The sequence below is a fragment of the Solanum stenotomum genome, chromosome 2, assembly GCF_019186545.1.
Source record: "Solanum stenotomum isolate F172 chromosome 2, ASM1918654v1, whole genome shotgun sequence".
Classification (NCBI taxonomy): Eukaryota; Viridiplantae; Streptophyta; class Magnoliopsida; order Solanales; family Solanaceae; genus Solanum; species Solanum stenotomum.
Genome location: NC_064283.1, coordinates 36,299,483 through 36,320,031, shown reverse-complemented (window position 1 = coordinate 36,320,031; position 20,549 = coordinate 36,299,483). Strand labels below are relative to the sequence as shown.

General features: G+C 34.6%; 2 pseudogenes; both read right to left on the bottom strand.

The window, feature by feature from the left end:
* Nucleotides 1-8,503: 8,503 nt before the first annotated feature.
* LOC125854232 (uncharacterized) lies at nucleotides 8,504-9,223 on the bottom strand (annotated as a pseudogene).
* Nucleotides 9,224-9,266: 43 nt separating this feature from the next.
* On the bottom strand, nucleotides 9,267-10,262 carry LOC125855943 (uncharacterized; annotated as a pseudogene).
* Nucleotides 10,263-20,549: the final 10,287 nt, after the last annotated feature.

Genomic DNA, 20,549 nt, shown 5'->3' with positions numbered 1-20,549 from the left:
GTTATGAAAGTTAGCTACTCATTATCTCAAAAACACAATCAAAATTTATTAAAATAAATATGCTTGTGTTAATTATAAAAAGTTAAGAACAATAGCTAAACTATCTTTTATTAATCACGAATACAAATAAATAATAAAGGAGAAGAAAGAATAAACCACAATTCTCCGGCCTCCACGGCGGCTCTTCCAAAGTTCCTAAGCTAGAAGAAAATTTATTTTGTGTCTTGTATCTTGGTTCTTGGCTTCTCCTCTAATAATTATTTCTATGCACTATTTATAGATGTAGGAAACCCTAAATAAAATAATTGAGTCCAAACAAATTAGGAATCCAAAACCAAAAGGAATTGGATTCCCTTTTTTTTGGTAAAGTTGTCCGCTTGAATTGTGCCACCTCAATATTTGAGGAGCCTTCATTGGCTGCCACGTGGCAGTAAATTGATTTGAGAGTGTTCAGCCGCCATTTGCCAGATATATGAATATATTATTTTATTTCATTTAATCCATTAACCTGTCTGCTTGATTTTCTTCTTCAACATTTCATCTTTAATTTGTTGTAGCTCCAAACTTCTTCATTTTTCCACCAATTTAATCCTACAAATAAAATACACAATTTAGAACAATTCATAAAGTTCATGCTCAAAAAAGATAAATATAAATAATAAATGTGAAGAAATAATGATTAAAAATCTGTATTTTTTGCCTCACATCATCTATGGGAAGTACCGTCCATTTTGTAGTAGATAAGAAATAGTTAGCAAAAGAGGTGCATAGACTTGCACGACTAGGAGTTTGACTAATGGATTCCATAGAAAGAGCAGTAGTGGTGATGAATGAGGCTGAATCATCATTAGTGTCAGAATTAAAAGGTAAGCAAGACAAAGATACTTTATTGGTTGAATTAAAGGAAAGTGTTCATAAGCAAAAACTGATCGCTTTTGAACAAGGGGGAGTTGGTGTTTTGAGGTATCAAGGTAAATTGTGTGATTGATTTCAAGAGTAATTGGGATGATCACCTACCTCTTATTGATTTTTCTTACAACAATAGTTACCGCTCGAGCATCTAAATGGCTCCTTATGAAGCTTTTTTTGGGAGAAGATGCAGATCTCATATTTGATGGTTTGAAGTTAGTGAAGCTGGGTTGATAAGACCAAACTTAGTTCATCAAGTTATGGAGAAAATGAAAGTTATTCAAGAAAAGTTGAAAACAGTGCAGAGTCATCAGAAATACTGCACTGATGTTAGGAGAAAAAAGTTAGAGTTTGAAGTAGATGATTGGGTCAACTTGAAAGTTTCACCCATGAAGGGTGTTATGAGATTTGGTAAGAAGGGGAAGCTTACTCCCCGGTATATTGATCCTTACAGAATATCCAAGAGGATTGGTAATATAACTTATGAGTTGGAGCTACCACAAGAGTTAGTTGCGTTTCATCCGATATTTCACATCTCCATATTGAAAATGTGTATGGACGATCTGTCATTGATTATACCAACGGAAGATATTGGTATCACGGATAGCTTATATTATGGGGAGATTCCTATTCAGATTCTAGTTCGCCAAGTTCGCAAGTTGAGGACTAGGAAGTAAAATCAGTTTGTTGAGGAAGCTACTTGGGAAGCTAAAGAGGATATGAAGAAAAGATATCCACATATCTTCGAATCCAAAGAAATTACAGAACAAGGTACTAATTTTGTTTTAGTACTCTTTAACTTATGAGATTGCATGTTGTATTTGCATTGCTTGTAGGGTGTTTGAGCTGAATGTTAGATGTTGCACCCTTAGCCTACTAATAGTAATCTCATTCGAGGATGAATGTTTCCAAGGGGGAGATATTGTAACACCCTGTAACTAGAAAGAACTAAAAAATAGTTTAAAAGGAGCAACTGATCATTTTTGGAAAGTATAAAGAAAATCTGGAAATTTTTGAAATGTGAAAGTTGATTTTTTGGTCAAATTCAAATGACCATAGCTTCTATATCAGGATGAATTAGGTGTGCTTTCATATATAATAGGAAAGATCTTGGAATAATATTTCCAACTCCACCGAGATTGCGTAATTACGAGTTTATATGAGCAAGATATGCCCATTCGAAGTTGGGTTGTTCGAATAGGAAATGTCCAATCAGGATTTTAGAAGGGCATTATGGTCTTTTGCATACCCCATGACTTAATTTAGTTTTTTAGTAATTAATTGGGGTCTAAACTTCTAGGATTCAGTTTACGCTTTTGGGAAAAGACTTAGGGTTTTGAGATAAGAGTAAAGAAGAGGAGAAAACAGGAGAATGAGTAAGATTCGTCAAGATCGTTCAAGATCAATCGTGGATTTCATCAAGGGGTGATCCCTACGATGTATGTGACTTCACATAGCGTTGGGTTCGTTGACCCACGCGCCAAACATGTTTATTTCAGTATGATTTTCTTCCTAAAAGATTGAGACTTTGATGTTCTTCAATTGTATTCTTGAATTGCTTTCGTTCTTGAGAGTTTAAGGTCAATTTTAGAGTTGTTTTGAGTTAGGTTCTTGGGTAAATCTGTTGGGTATCTGAATCTAAACAGGATTTAAGAAAACGAATCGAATTTAGGCGAATTGGGGTTAGAAAACAAAGAAGGAACAAGTCGGGCAAATCTAGGTACCAGGTCCACGTCGCGGACCTGTTCCTCAGGATTTGAAAATTCTCTCCCGTGTCGTAGAGCGGTCACGGACTGTTCTGCCTCAAAATTTATTTCGTGACTAAATTATTAAATGCATCTCCGCGTGGCAGACTTGCTTCCAGACAATGAATTCTTGATATTTTCTCATGTTTAACTATCTAAAAACACTTCTAAACATCATGAGATCTTTCCTATCACAAATCACAATCCTTGAATCCATAATTCAATTCAAGGATTATTTAAGAGTCAAGTCAAGAAAAGTTCATAGAATCTTCCAAAAGTCTTTTACAAATGTTTTAACTTTGTTTTAAGACTTGAGTTTTGAGTTGAGTAAAGAGTAAAGTTTGAAGTTCATTTCTTCAAGAGTATATCGGGACTATGTAATCCCAAAGAGTAAAATGTTTTTCACATTTAAGAAAGAAAGGAAACTTTGATTTCCAAAAGAGGATTTGAGCTAGTTTTTCAATAAAGAGCCTTTGAGTTAGTTTTTCAGGAAAGAGTCTTTGAGCTAGTTTTTCAGTAAAGAGCCTTTGGGCTAGTTTTCAGTTAAAGAGTAAATGCTTTCACAATTAAGCAAGAGAGGAAACTTTGATTTCCAAGAAGATTTTTTGAACTATGTTTTTGAGCAATAATTATCTCAAATCACAAAAAGAAGTATGTTTTTTTAAAACATAAGAGCTAGTATCATATTTTGGGAGTACTATTGAGCACTGATATGGGGGAGAGTTCAGACAACTCATAGCCCCCATAAACCATGTAGTCACCATGGATAGAAAATGGTCATACTTTATAGATGATTCCTTAGTGTTTTTTATAGTATAGACTAGTGGATCCACTTAATAGTTCAGGTTCTATACTCATGGCAAGGTATAGGACGGCCTTGGCAGCGTGAAGCAATATGTGTATCATCACAATAGCTCTTAAGTGATGGTTGTTAGTTAGAGAAACTCCCACAACAGTATTTTGTATTTTTATATACATTAGAAATATTTGTATTTTCATATACAAATAGAGTTCATATTGTATCTTTGCATAAATACAAAGTTATTATTGTATTTCTAAATACACAGAGTTGAAAACCATGTTTTAAAGTTTTTCTTTATACTGCATTTATTTACACTACTTTATATTGAAATTAGTTCAGTTCAGTTTAGTTGAGTTGAGCCAGGTAAGTTCTTCAGTTCCTTTTAAGCTTATGTCTTGTTTTAGAATTCCCCTCGCATACTCGTATATTCATTGTACTGATGCTATTTGGCCTGCATCTTATTATGATGCAGACATAGGTAACCAAGATCATCATCCAATGCCTCGTTGATCTAGTTGAGCATTCAGAATCAGTTGGTGAGCCTCCTTGCTTTCCGGAGGGCTCCTTTGTTATCATTTGCTTTAAGTATTTCATTTGTTAGGAGGATCAAGGGTCTTGTCCCGACATCCATCTCGGTTGTTTTAAAGGCTTCATAAACAGTCAGATGTTTGTTCTTGAGTTTCTATTTCTTGTTTTAATGGTAGAGACTTGAGTTATCATTTTTGGCCAGTGAATGTTATCTTGATACATTATAAGTGTTTATTGAGCAGTTCAGTTTACTTTTAAAAGTATTTTTCTTTATGAATTAAGTCTTCCGTTGAATAAGTAGTCAGGCCAAGGGTTCGCTTGGGGCCAACAATGGTTCTTGAGGGCCAACCACGTCCAGGGTGTAGGCTCGGGGCGTGATATCAACATTTAAATAAATCAAATGTCGCTATAACATATAATGACCTCAATTATAACAATTATACGGGTTCAATAAAGAAACACAAATACACAAAAGAAATTAAGTCACTAAATACATCAGCTAATGCCCATATGCTTGGTATTCTCGAATTACAATATATCCTATTATAGTAATAAACTTTCCCTTTAATAACACCAATACTCGTACCAATGCTTGTCATACCATTGGTACGAGACCCCCATCTTTCGCCCTTACCCATTGTCCATTTCATTTTTAATCTTCAATTAGAAAACGTCCCTCAATGAAGTCTAGGAAGTCTTAACATACCTCGAATGTCGAACACGTGTCACGAATCTTCAAGATTTTGTCTTTCCTTTTCGTAAAGCTTCATAACGTTCCCAATCTATCAAATATGCAATCTTCGTAAGCAATAGGCACCCGTATTACTATAGGTCTAGCCTAGATCCAAGAACTCACCCTAATCTATAATTAAGTTCATAAATATTGGTGCCAACTAAATACGTCAAGTCTCATATTCCTAAAGTTTAAGCCTAGGGTTAAATCTAAATTTTCCAAAATATCATAATTTTAATGATATTTATATAATACAAATAGACAACCAAAATTTGATTACCTATATTAAAACTACAACAATAAAGTAATAACTATAAGAAATTTCCGGAATTTTAAACCACTAGTTACAGAACCTGTAGCCTTAACCACGACAAAAAAAAGCAAACAATAATAGTAATAAACAAGCAGAAATACATACAGTCCCATTTATCTACAAACCTTGTTTTGCCAATGATTAGCCCATCACCCACTCCTATATATTTATCCTATACTCAAAAACTCATCTAAATGTATATAATCAATTTCTTAAATCTCAAGCCTAGAGTTAAGTCTTAAATCCTCCAAATACATAACATTAATGTTGTTCACGAAGTACAATATACCTATAATTAATTACTTGATTTACTTTGTCAAAACTTGTATCAATCTAAAGATCATGGAAAGAAAATCCAAAATAAGGAAAACAACTACACTGTAACTACACCCTGCAAAGAAACGAAAAGTAAAAAAAAAAATAACATAAAGGTCGCCACCCAGCTGGACATTAATTTTCCAATACCACCAATTCGTTACTTGGATTGTCCAATCATCAATCTACCCTTATCTAACATTAAACCTTGAAATTAATCTCCACTATTGTATTGTCTCCTACCCTAATAAGTACAAAAATTGCAGCCAGTAAGAGCTCATCCCTACATTCCTTATCACCAACCATATACCTATTATTCCCACCCATTGTAACAATCATCATATGCATTACATAAAGCACAACGAAAAACCTTTACCTGAAGCATGCGGTTTCGTTTCCCTCGTACACGTTTTGCCACAATTTGTTATTTGTGTTATGCCAATCACCCCTTTAACTTAAGGGAAAATTACATGGAAAAACAAACTTATATCAATAAATTACTTAAAATAGCTACTGTTTACTTTATTTACCATTCGCCACCTGTTCTTTGTCATAATTACGCTTGTTAGTTTTGTATAAGCGTGCCTCTTTTTATCGGGTTCACACCCTACTTGTTTGTTTCTACATATTTTTTCTTTTAACCTTTTTCACCCTAAATACAAATTTTCAATCTCTCCCTCTCAATATGTTCGCCCAGATTTTTCAGGTAATTGTTTTGCCGGTTTCAGACTTATTTCATTATTTTGTATTTGTATATTACTGCGAATTTTTTTGTGCCTTTTCAGTTTTTTGGTTTGATACATCCAAAATCATGGATGAAGAAGAAACACTAGAGGTGTACAACCGAATCAACATTTTTTGGATGATTTTCCATCTTTCTCTTTGGATTTTACTCAGGATTTCCAAGAAATTTCAGGATCCGTTGCTAAATCTTGAATTAATCAATAAGAGGGTATGTCGCAGTCTGGTAATACCCCATTGAAGATGCAAGAAGTCATTCATGTTGCAAATTCAACAGGAAAGACCAAAAAAGTGGATAAACATAAAGAAGACAAATCAGTTGATGTTTTGACTTCAAAGAAGAAGCGTAAAGTAAAAGAGATAGCATCTACAAGCAATAAACAAGACAAATCAGTTGATGTTTTGATTTCAAAGAAGAAGCGTAAAGTAAAAGAGATTGCATCTACAAGTAATAAAGAAGATGCCCAATCTGATTCAGTTGAACAACTACATTTTGAAAGAATTGAGGTAATTTGTATAATACAGAACTGTATATATGTTTGAAGTTCAGATCTAAAATTGTATGCATATCTGTAACTGTTTCAATATATTTGTACCTGTATATACAAAATGAAATTCTATATTTCAATAGTTGTTGTCATTATTTTGAAATTTGTGTTATACTTAATTTCAAATTTTATAATTCTTTTTGTTTCACAGTTGTATTCATATTTGTATAACTTCGTATTTGTATATAGATATTCACTTTGTATAACTCCGTATTTGTATATAGATATTCACTTTGTATAACTCCAACTTTGTATATAGATATTCACTTTGTATAACTCTGTATTTGTATATAGATATTCACTTCGTATAACTCTAATTTCTTATATAGATATTCAATTTGTATAGTTCCATATTTTTGTTACTATTTTTACCATTTGTGTTGTATAATTATACATTTGAAATTGTATTATACATTTACATTATTTATTAAGGAGTACAATTTATTCTCAAGGAAGATCCACTTTACACCCCACACATGCAATGCTATACCAATATTGGGGTAATTGATCAATTATTTTTATGTATAATTCAACTGTTGAAAAATACCTTGTATTTTTATGTATTTGTATATAGGAATTGTGGTCTATACATTTCGGCATATACAGAGTTCTTGAGTGATGGCAATGGCATTCCAACAGGTCCATTTGATCCTGATTTTTTGCGTAGCAGATATGCAGCGCTGTTGTGGAATTATGGCATGGGCAAAAATCAAGCTAAGGCGATTAGTGACAGTAAGGCACCAGCAAAGTCAATCAGATCAAACGTTGATGTGGATAGTAGTGAATGTGTCACAATTACTTAGTTTTATTGTATTTTTTTTATGTTTGTTTGGAATCTTGTATTAGCAGTAATACTTTTTTAATATTCCAGTTTGATGGGAACAACATTTTGTTGGCTCTATTATTTTGTTTAATGAACTCAGATTTGCGTTTTTATTTGTTGATGTTTCATATATTATACAAATTTTTTCGTGAATATAAACTAATATATACTAATTTATACAGATGAATAGTTTGACATATTATACAATAATTTTTGAATAATTATACAACTTAATTGAGAAATCATTATACAAACGCAATTATTACTATAGAAAATTGTATATATACCTATATATTCGTTCCCCTCTCTCACTTTATACAAAAAAACACAAATGTATAAAATGTGTTTTTGTTTGTATAAATCAAGATAAATTATATATTGCATATATTTTTGTTCCCCTCTCCAAGATCTCGCTCACCACTCTCCCACATCTTGCTCCCTCACTCGCCTCTCTCACTTTATACAAAAACGCAAATGTATAAAATGCGTTTTTATTTATATAAAGCAAGAGAAAATTGTTTATATACATATGTTTTCGTCTCCCTCTCTCCCCTCTCTCAATTTATACAAACACAAATGTATACATTGTCTTTGTGTTTGTATAAAGCGGGAGAAAATTGTATATACAGATACAAATGCATATATTTTCATCCTATACACTTTTGATTATACAAATACGGTTTTCTCCTGTCCAGTTTTTTTTTTTGTCTTTCTCTCTTTCTCGCTTTATACAAACACAGATTATACAATTGATCTTTTGTATATGTATACCAAAGCAGATTATACAATTGCTTTCTTTTGTATAAGAACACTAATTTATACGTAGTTCAACTTTCATAAAATTCACTGTTCTGATAACAACTATCGAAAATAGTTATACATAGTGGGTACCTATTAAATTCATTTGTAAATAGTATTACATAGGGGTACCTGTTAAACACCAATCGTGATCATGTATCTATACAACTCAAATAATATTCAAATGTCAAAAGTGAGGCAATATTAAATGTACAAAATCATCGTAGACATTTCAAATTGAATCATTTCTAAACTTCCCGAGGCTGATTTCTACAAGAACGCCTATTGTGACCTGCAATACCACATGTACTGCATGTATTTGTCCCCTTAGATTCAAACATCTCTCTTGCTGATTTGTCGTGAGCCTTATTTCTTGGTCTTCCAGGAGGCCTTTTGAATTCTGGAGGAAGAACTAAATCAGTCATTATGTATCCAGGGACCACCCACTCTGTTTTATCTGGCAATGGGTATATTGGAAAACCATAAGTCTTCAACACTATTGTCGGTGTGTATAAATTCGAGCAGAACTCATATGTTCCTAAATTCTTGAACTTCAGAACATCCCAAGCATGTTCACATGGTATTTCTTCATACTGAAATCTTCCACAAGTACACCTTTTCTTCTGAAGACAAACTATATAATTTCTACCTTTATCATTGACATTGTGAACATATTCAGTTGACGGAAAAACCTACAATATACAAAAATAGATCAAAACAGATTATTATGTACAAATTTATACAAATATATAGAAACCATACCATCAGTCGTGTACTCATTACTTCATTGATTTTGAGTATCTCCTGAAATTTCCAATCAAGGGAGTAAATGTGAATGATGTCTCTTTTTTGTTATCACAATTCCATCTGCCAAACATTAGCCTAACTTCCTCTAGAAAATCATAAATTGACAATTCTCTTGTTGAAACTAATGTCGCATTTATACTTTCTGCGATATTCAATGTCATTGACCAACCACGATGAACTGGTGCATAAATCCTAGACCACTTATCATATCCAGCTAACTCCAAGTATTCCTTTACTCGTATATCTACCTTCTCTACTATCTTCATTAGCCTATCAAAATCTGATTGATTGGACGTCTTAGCCATTATATAGAATACTGGACTTAATTTTTCATGGGATTTTCTGTACTTTGTCTGAACATTCTTCCAAAGGTGCCACATACAAGCATAGTGTTGCACATCATTATACACTTGCATAACAGCCTTTATGATGCTATCGTTTCTATCAGACACAATACACATATTGTTCCTTTCCCCATACGATTCTCTTAGTTGTTCAAAGAACCATGTCCAAGAGGCATCATTCTCTGAATCTAAGACACCGTTTGCTAGTAGAAATATATAACCTACATATACATATTTATACAGGTACAGAATTGCAGATTATAAATATACATACAAAGAGTTATGTATAACAGTCATTTAGAATTCATATATGTATATATAATATAAAATACATATTTATATACCTGCACCGTCAGTCGTGCTTGCTGCTACAAAAGTTCCATTATAAGGTCCTCGGAGGTGACTCCCATCAACTACGACTACAGGTCGGCAATGGTCAAATCCTTTGATGAAAGGATCCAATGCACCAAATAGATACAAAAATCTATCTGCATCTGTTTCCTGCAAGCGTATATGGGATCCTGGATATGTAATACCCAATATATACAAATACTCGGGTAGTTTGCTGTAGGATCCTCCTGGCGTGCCCCTCAAAGAAATCAAAGCCCTTTCTTTAGCTCTCCAAGCCAACATGTAAGTTATATCAACACCAAGATCCAGCTTCATATCTTTTTTTTATGTCAGCAGGTGTGTATTTCCTTTTATGATCTACCAATTTAGGCTTAACAATTCCTCCAACTAAATTGCTTGTTACTTGTCATTGTGAATACACCCTATCTTTCAATGAACATTTATGTTCAGTGTTGAACGCTCTTATTCTAAACATTCCTGATTTGTTAATATTTGAGGCCTTCATTAACCAATCGCATTCGGATAAATACACAAGTGTATAACTACACGTAAAATAACCAATATATACAGAAAAGTCAAAATTATACACCTAATAACAGTTGAACAGATTTATACAAATGATGTTACCTGATTGAATTTGACCTCCTTGTTTTAAACTGAAATCGTTCCGCAATTGCATATTGCTCCATCACACACTTCAATGTAGCTTTATTATTGTATACTTGATCTACCTTTACATACTTATGTGATGGATCAGTAATCACCACACTGCAATTCTCCATTTGAAAGGTATCGAGGGGATTTACTATCTCTGCAACTGTCAGTTTCTGTTTTTCAAATTCCTCAAAACCAGTTATACAAAGTGATCCAGAAATACCAGATGCTACTGTAGTTGAACTTTCACAATGTTCACTGTTCTGATAACACCTATCAGAAATAGTTATACAAAGGGGGTATTTGTTAAATTCATTTGTAGATTTTTTTAGCATTACATATACCCGCACCCCCATCTCATTGTGTATCACCATCCTAGTACTGCTCTGATCAACCTTATATTCAATTTTTAGTACCTTCACAGTCACATCCACAGCTAGTTGAGTTGCAATTATATTATACAACTCTGTAAATGAGGCATTTTCTCTAAAAACAACTCCCTCAATAACATAGTCAACATAACAGTTTGTATCATCCCATTTTCCAGAATGCATTACCAAAATAGCTATGGAAGACATTCATGTATACAATTAAATATAAATATAAATCAGTTGTTATTAATCCATTTATACATACACTAATTTATACAAATTTACAAATCAAAATCACTTTATAACAACTAATTTATACAATAATTAACACGGTTCTATTCTTCCAACTATTTTATACAATTAATCACTGAAATAGTTCAATTATACAAATACAGATATAAAAGTTTATATTTATACAAACAATAACTTATATAGACACTAACTCCACATAAACTACAACTATCAATGAAATATACATATTCAAATCGCTAATTTATATAATTTTACAAATCAAAATCATTTTATACAAACTAATTTATACAAAAATTAACTTTATACAATTAATCACTGAAAAAGCTCAGTTATAAAACTACAGATATAAAAGTCTACATTTATACAAATAATAACTTATACAGAGGGTATTAAATGGGCAAATTACAGAAATAACATATTTTTAAGGTAAAATTATAATTTATCCCTTAAAGTTTATAATTACATAAATCCCTCAAACGAATACAATAATATTAGCTCTGAAACATTAATTTGATGCGCGAGATACAATAATATAAGCGATGACACATTAATCGTTAAGTAAGATACATTACATTTTATACATGATACACTAATCTGATGCGCGAGATATACTAATCTGATGCGCGAAAATGAGGGATTTTGGAGATATGTAAAACTTATAGGGGATAATGGTAATAAGTAAACTAAATGGTTGGATTTCTGTAATTTTTCCTTAAATTTATGAAAGACTTGGCCCAGTACTTTCAACTATATTAATTGCTTAATAATTATTTGTTAACTAAATAATTGTAGCTATCAAATAGTTTAAAATTTATATTTAAAATTTTATGAGAAGAATCAAAATATTCCTAGTTCCCAAAACAACCTAACGGGTCATTACATCACATACAACTAGGCTTTTATAGTAAAAATGTGATTATGAACTTGTTAATTGTTATACCGAATTATATATATATATAATATCTCTTTGGATGAGAACAGTTCTTGAATAAATATACAGATACATCACCTTGAATTTTGGGGATTAATCTTAAATAATTTTAGGATGACATTTCTAGATATACATTGTTATGAAATCACATACAGAATTGACGAAAAGATCGATTTCAAAAGGATTGTAAAAAGAACTCAATAATATTTTTGAAGGAATATATTCATGTGATAATGCATCAATTCTTACACTATTTAACAACACGTCATAAGTGTTAAGTCTAATTCCATTTGCGGGAAGGGAACAACTATCGATAACTATTTCAATTACCAGTATTTATATTAACTTGTGCTATATATAATAATAGATAAAGATTTTATTGAATCAAGCTTCCAACACTGTGATTGAATTACGTAGAATATATTTCCTTAGATGAACATAACCGATAGATTGCAAACTTACTATTTTCTCTTCTTTGTCTATGTAACACTTTTAAATTTGGAGTTAAGAATTCTATTCTTACAAATTCTTTTAGGGTAAAATCATCCCGAACAATTATGGTCATTTATTTTCTCACTCTATTACCTTGACATTACAAATTATCTTATGTAATTGTGTAAGTACATATTTATGTTAATATATATTAAATATAGAAGACTTGGACTTGGACTTGGACTTGGACTTGGACTTGGGGCTTGGGCTTGGGCTTGGATCGGAACTTAAAATATATATTTGCTCTATAAATAACAATGTTTTTACAAACAAGAATAATATATATAGAAAGAAGGGTCATATCATATATATATTTGTAATGCAATACAAACTATACAAAATAGATCCAAAATTAATAAAGTGCCGAAGAGACAAATAACTCAACATAGATATAATGATAGTTTATGTTCACTCAATAATAATATTCTGATCATTATTTTTGAGAAATCTTTTCACAATATCCACGCATGGTTGCATAACAGTAATCCTCCATACTTTGTCAACAACTTCTTTTCTATCTCCTTTGAAAACGTTAGTAGCAATAATATGATGCACCAACCACATTTTCTCATTTATTAAACGTTGAATCTTGACAAGTTGGTGACAAATTAATAAACCAGTATTACGCTTTATATTCGCAATTGATAATTGAAGAATCGTCTTCTTTGATTCATCATGTTCGTCTATATTGGTTTCTTCTCTTAAATATTTGTCAATTTCAGGGACACCAATGGACCGTCGGATTCCTTTGGTTTAATTTGCAACTGGAATGAAAATCTGTAGCACCTCATCCACTAGCCCCGTATGCAACATAAATTTAAGAAGAGTTTTATTTAGTGGAACATATATTTGATAACCAAAAATATTATTAAGAAAATTATATCAGAAAAGTTTTTAGCTCGATGCATGATTATATCTTGATTGATAAATAAAACAATTACAAAAATTACCTGCATTGACCATTTCATTAACCCTCATGTCAACTCTACGGTTCAAGACTTATTGGTCTACCTCAATCCAAATTAAGCAAGTATCATACTTATATTTGAACCTGAACACATGGTCTTCCACAAGTTTTTCAATATACAAATTTGACCCTCCAACAATTATTGGAACACATTAAGTCTTCAAAAAAAAATTATGTGGACAATAGCTTGCAAATAAAAATCTTTAGCTATGAAGTCGAAATCCGACTCAATTTCACCTAAGAAAATGTGATCAAAGTAACTCTCATAATTGGAATAAATAATTTTTTAATAGTTAAGTATATTTTCACTAGAATCTACAATTACTACTATTAAATTATCTAGGTAGTCATTTGATATAAATATTGTTGGAAATAAATATATATATCTAACAAATAGTGTCGTACACCTTCTTTCTCAGTGTGTGTGATCTTTTTTGTAACAATTTTAAGTCCCTTATATACTTGCATTTTATCCGAGTTGATTATTTCTCTTCGAAAATAGGTGGCAAGGTCAACTGAGAGACGGGATTTTCCCGTTCCTGTTGCTCCCATTATGAACACCACTTTATTCTTGTTGAACTTGTTATTGTTGATGAAAGTATTCATGTTAGCTATACATAAAATCAAATCAAAATAATAATTACTTTACAATAGTAAATAATCTCATGAAAACCACTTATGCATATAGTCAAACAATAAAAAATCTTGTAAATATAAAGTTAATAAGTAGCGGCCTTTCTTGAGATGGAATATACTATTGAAAACAAGATATATTTTTCTTGATGGTATTTATGAAAGAAATTGCATTTAGCTTTTATAGTAAAATCTGTTTGTGGACTTATTAATTGGCATACCATATTAAGAATTACTGATATCTTTTAGGATAAGAATGACTTTTGCAAAATTTATATATGTCAACTTGAATTTTGCTAATTGATGTTTGCATAATCAAGACACACCTTCCGATGCAAGTGTCTACGATCGTACAATAGTTTAGTAATCCATCCAAGGGTTGGCGTCGAGTCTCAAGGGACTGGGCGTGATAATTAGTGGTTAAGGGCGAAAGTGCTCAAGCTAATCATAGCTAAAGACTTTGGCGAATGAAAACATAACAGATTAAAAAGGGTGACGTAAGCGTCAAGTATCAAATGGGGGTTTGTAAGCAAGAAACAACTAAAACTATCAAAATAAGGAAAAATGCAAGTATGGAGACGGGATTCTTGGGATGTGATAGGAATACGGGATAGAATAAATCATTGGGTACATGCTTTTGATAGTAAATTCATTGAGTATTTGTGACTAGGCTAGACTTTAAGGGAGATAAGCTCTCTCTCGAGCAACTTACCCCGTTTCAAATACGTTCCTCTCGGACACCCACTTGTCGCATGAAGAACAGCCTACGCCTTAGCCTACTCACACTCTCGAGCTAAGTGTGTGGACATGGGACTAGGGTTCACTCTCTTGAGCTGAACCTCATGTCGACCAACTCACATTGTCCATCAATTTAGTGGTCTTAGTTTTACGACCTCTCTCTTGAACAAGCCGAAAACACATAAATAAACTTGTATTTGCAACTACAAATTCATTAAATTCATCCACAACCACTAAACAAAATTACATTTAAACTACGAATAGACTATCAACAAGCAAGACCCAACTACTAATAGAACCCATATTCACAAAATCACACCCCAAGAATTGGGGTTTTAGCTACACATGTAAAAGAGATAAAGACGTATACCAATATCAATTTCCATCCATGGGTATGCAAGATTAAGTCTTAAAATACGCCAAGAGTGGAGAATCCAAGAGAACCAAGTCCAATTCCTTGAATTTAAAACCCTTTGAAAGCTCCAGTTCTTTAAAACCCTCTCCAAAACTTAGCGAGAATATCTCCAAAAACTCTGTCTAAAACTTAATAATCTAAAAACTAAATAAAATAAGTTAAAATTCACTCCAAAGAATAAAAACTGAACTAGTATTTATAGTTTTCAGAACATGTGGTCCGAAAGATCTTTCAGTGACGTTAGTGGGAATCGCCGATGCATTCAGCAATCCGCCCTTTGGTCTACATCGGCGTCTTTCATCAGTTGTCTTCAACATCTTTGTGTCCTAGAAAATTGGGCGATATATCACTGCTTCGTGGAGTCGCTCGGCGATACGCCTACTGCTCCTTTTCACCGCCGATTTTCTCCTTTCCTTCAGGGCTCACCACACTGGAACAGAAGGCGAATATGTAATCTATTGGCGATTCGCCGAATCGGTTTGGCGATTCGCAGATCTTCATTTCTTCGTTCTTTTAGCTTCTTTTGATCCTTTTTGCTCGATAGTGTCTATGCTTTCCCTCAACTTTCAAATACTTGGAACTTAAAGGTTTTCATCAGATATCGAGAAAAAACATGCATTTGAGAACACTAATTTCATTCAAATATAGCCCTAAATGAGTCCAAATCGTGGACTCATCAACACCCCTAACTTAAACTTTTGATTGTCGTCAAGCAAACTCAGTTACAGTCATTCCAAAATGGTTTCTTGAACTCTGCTACACAAGACTCGATCATGAATGCACACAACAAGACTCAAGTGTTTGAACGCCCTCACAGAAAGAATGATTCCATAATCGCTCATAATGACTTAATCATCTAAAGTTCAGGAATCAGATGCAACGCTCACACTCACAAAGAGGAAAACAATGCATGCTTTCACCCATAGGTTTACCCATATTTTCCAATTGTCATTTGTTTCAGCTGTCTCAAGCTCAAAAAAGGTCTTTTCAAGGCTTGTAATGGGGCTGAGTGCAGAGGTATGGTCATTTAGGGTTAGTGGCTTTCATCCTCATGAATTGTGGTGCTAACAACACTTCCTTACCTTTTCCTTCATCATTTTCTTTAGTGCTCATAAGTCATCCTATTATTCACTTTCCCGTAGTGTGTTGGAAACCCCCTTTCTTTTGCACTTTATTCCGCAACTTTCTTTTTCATTCTTTTTTTTCTCTTGGGGTTCCATTTTTCTCAACACCATGGGTTAACGGAGACTACCCTTGCACTTCTTGATTCTCCCTTTTCTTCTCACCACACCCCCAATTTAGGCGTTTGGCTTAAGTTGGCTATTTATTAAACCACAAATCAAGAGGATTAACAGTAACAGATTAAGAAAGATCTAATTTTCATCAAGTTTCTTCCAAAGAAGGTTAAGGTTCAAGGGGTGTTTAAGAGAGGTTTGCACACTCACAAGGTAGACCACAAAAATAGTGTATGCCAAATTGGTTAACACTCTTCAAAGTTGCCTAAGATCATGACAAGAGAAAGCTTTACTTAGTCGATCGGACCAACGGGGCAAAATCTAGAATTTATCATGCATGTTTCAAAGTAAGATCATCACACTAGGCATCGACACTATAGTCAAACAAGACTCCACACTTTCGCTAGTGTGCAATAGTCATTAGAAGAGATTTGATTCGATACTAGGCTAGTCAAAATGAAATGCAAAGAGTTCACATATTGTTTATGCAGCTTCATTTGGCCTTATCGTAGCCGCACATTCATGTTCATTCGATTTAGAGCACTATTCAAGTCATCGGTATTGATCGGGACCGAGACTTAAATTTTGCAAAAGAACAGCCACATACATCACATAAGAGGTGGCAAAATTTTTTGAACCGGCTAAAATCATTTTGCAATAAAATAAATAAAAGGAGCCATAAGCTCAATCATCCACAGAAACAGATAAAACACAATTTTAAAGCAGAACAAACCAAATATAAACAATATACGAACATCAAATAGCACACAAAGGTGGGCCTCACCCCACCACAAATAAAAGCAATTTTTCCTAAAATGCATTTAACGCAGAATCCAAAAGGTAAGAAAAACAGAGAGGGGGATAAAGAGGGGATCCTGGCTAATTTGTTGCTTTATCTGTCTGGCCATTAGTGCCCGGAGTGACCCCCTCTAGGACCAGCTTCACTGGATCCAGCAACAGGAGCCTTTGACAAGGAAACCTGCACAGCAGCATCTATCATGATTTCTTCAGTCTAGGCTATGTCGTCCGCTGCAGCTCCCTCAAACATTTGTTCGTTAATCTCTGCCTCTAATTCAGTATTGATTATCTGCTTTGCTCTATCCCCATGTCCAGTGGTAGTCTGAGGCATCTCAGGCACACTGGAATCTCCATTGTTCCAAAGACCACGGACACATCAGTGGACTTCAGGTGGTCTACATCTTTTTGTAGTTCTGTACTGATAGCTTTTAAAGTTGTCACCTCCTTTGTGGACCCTTGGTTGTGCTCACACACTGTTATCCTGGCCTCTAAGGCATCAATGGTAGTGCTCAAAGGTGTCACAACGTCAGTTAGGGCAATCTGGATCATTCCTGGAGCAGGGGCCTCTAGACTAGCAGCCTGACGATCAGCAGAAAGAGACAGCTGTCCCATCCGGAGTAGGGAAGCCTGGGTGAGTGGAGGTCGGGAAATAACAACAATAGTAGTGGGTCTTGGAGACTTTGCAGCAGCAGAAGAACCTGGAGTATCAGTGGGAGTAGCAATGGCAATGGATATACCTGAAGGCCTAGGGGCCAGAGTAGGCAGAGGTGCCTCTGCGGGCGATGATTCTGTGCTTACTAACTCCACCGATGTTGCCTTCTTCCTTTCTGCTTGATCCTTAAGGTACTCAACTTCGATCCTTCGGATATCAGTAGAGGTTGTGGGCCTCACTTCCACATCCTTCTTGGCAACTCGAGGCATCCGGGCTCGTTTGCATAATTCTATGATCAAGCTTGGGAATGGAAGTGAGGTTTGGATCTGCCTTTCACGTATCAATATCTCTGAAGCAATGATTGTACTCATGTTTTTCCGAGTCTCCTCTATGATACAACCCAGACAAGCTACCTTGGCAAGGCGAAGGATCGACTCATTCTGGGATGGCATAATCGGCTGCTGATAAAATCGGACCAGAACCTCGCGGCGATGTTTAGTTCTTTCTTTTCAATCGAAAATCCTTTCGCTAACCACTTTGGAGTATCATTTGAAATTAGTGGGGCTAACAACTTTTTCATCTCATCCAGCTTCTTTGTTCTAATCAAGTGCTGGCAGTGATCCCCAATATTCGTGGACATACCCAAGACAACGTTGATTGCCTCACTATCACACTTCACCCTCCTACCTCTGATAACCACATAGTCAACTTCTTTGAAAGCTGTTGTTAGCTGGTTTTTTGGGGGTATTAGTGCATTGTATGCACTGTAGAACTTTCTTACCTAGTTAGGAATATAAGGGCCATGGGGTTTAGTGAAGATTTGGAACTTGTGGTACCTGAGGCACACCATTACCTCTAGGTGCCTGTCTATAACCCCGTCTATGGACATACATTTTTCCTCCAGAATTTTCCTCAGCCCCTCAGTCTTTACCTGATTCATTGACTTAGACGGGGGACCCTATACTAGAGGCGCTAAAACCATTGCCTCTTCTGGAACTGGAGGTATAATGGTAGTGGGCTGGGAGTCTTGACCCTGGATGGATCATTCAGCTTCTTAGTTTACCCCTCAGCCCTCTGTGCTATTAACAGATCATCCTCATTAGAACTCACACCTTCGCTTTCAGATTGGTTGGGGTCATTTTTGCATCTGATAATTCAAGGGTCTTGTCTTTGCCCTTTCCTTTTCCACCAGTTAGGGAAAGTTTAGCAGCTTTGCTTCTGGATGCATCTGCATCCTCGTTGATTGTAATCCCTTTTGTTTTAACTTGAGGTGGCCTACTTCTTCCTACAACTTTAGATCTAGACATTTCTGCAAAGAATTGGGAAGAAGTTTAAAACGACTAAATCAAATTCATAGGGACACAATTGCAGAAAAACTCATGAATCAGGTCGGCAAATCACCAAGTTGCTTTTACGAGCTGGGTCGCTCGCCGATAGGAGTTGACTCAAGAACGTTAACAAGTTGGCGATGGGAAAATCCTTTCGGTGAGTCACCGACTTCTTTAAGCGAACATGGTTTTATCCACCGAAAGATACAGTGCAACAAAGGTTCATGTGTGTAGACAAAAGGCGATCAAGGAGACTTTCGGCGAGTCGCCAAAGGCTTTTGATGTCCAAAGACTTCTCGCCGAAAGTTACAGAATCTAAATCGTGAGTAGAATGAAATTAAAGGTGATATGGGATCATCAGGCGAACCACCAGTGGTTTGGCGAGCTCGACTCAGCTAGCCAAATGGCCCAACGTGCCTATTTCCAACCTGTCTTCTTGACTTCAACCCTGCAAACCCCCGATAATAAAATCAAAGTATGCACTAGTACAATTAAGCTTACAATTTTCCCGGCCTTTGCCCAACTTAAACATTATGTAGTAGCACCTCATAAAATTTCATTCATGCTAAATCATCAGAACGGGATTCCAAAATTCAAAGCACACGGGTTGGATTCGTGAATCAAAAGAGGCACTTGAATAGTCTAACATTATCAGGAACGCACAGTACACGACATAGGATAAAATTACTTGCAATGACAATATAAATATTACAATTAAATGCAGGGTTTGGAGAACCAACCTTTTAAAAGATTAAGTCAAGATTGTGATGCTACGCAACAGATGAGTATAGATCCAGGCACTACTAATTGCTAAAATACTCATGAGATGTGCAAATTTTGAAAATACTAAGTAGGTGCGATTTTACAAAAATCGAGAGTGAGAGAATATGAAAAAGGTTGGAAGCTAAAACCCGTGGCTTTATAAAAACCATCCAGATCTCACCCATTCGGCGACACTAGTTGAATTCACTCCGCTACTTGGCGATCCGACAAATGTTTATCTACCTCACTGAGTTTTACAGGACCCTCAGTCCAAGTGAGGATCCAAACTGCGATCTTTGTCGGGGTCGTCGATCTAGTCGGTGCTTCGCCAATTGGACTTGTGTAATTCATCATGTACTTTTCACAAACTTTTCATGCCCAATTCTACAAAATCAAAACACCTTTATTTTAAAAATAACAAATTACAAACATTTAAGGGTTTGGATTGCCTCCCAAACAACGCCTTAGTTAACATCATGGCACGACGCAAGTTAACACTCATGCTCAAATGGTGAGGTTTGCCTCAACTTCATCAGGCAATCCTTCTTTAAAATCCGGATAGAG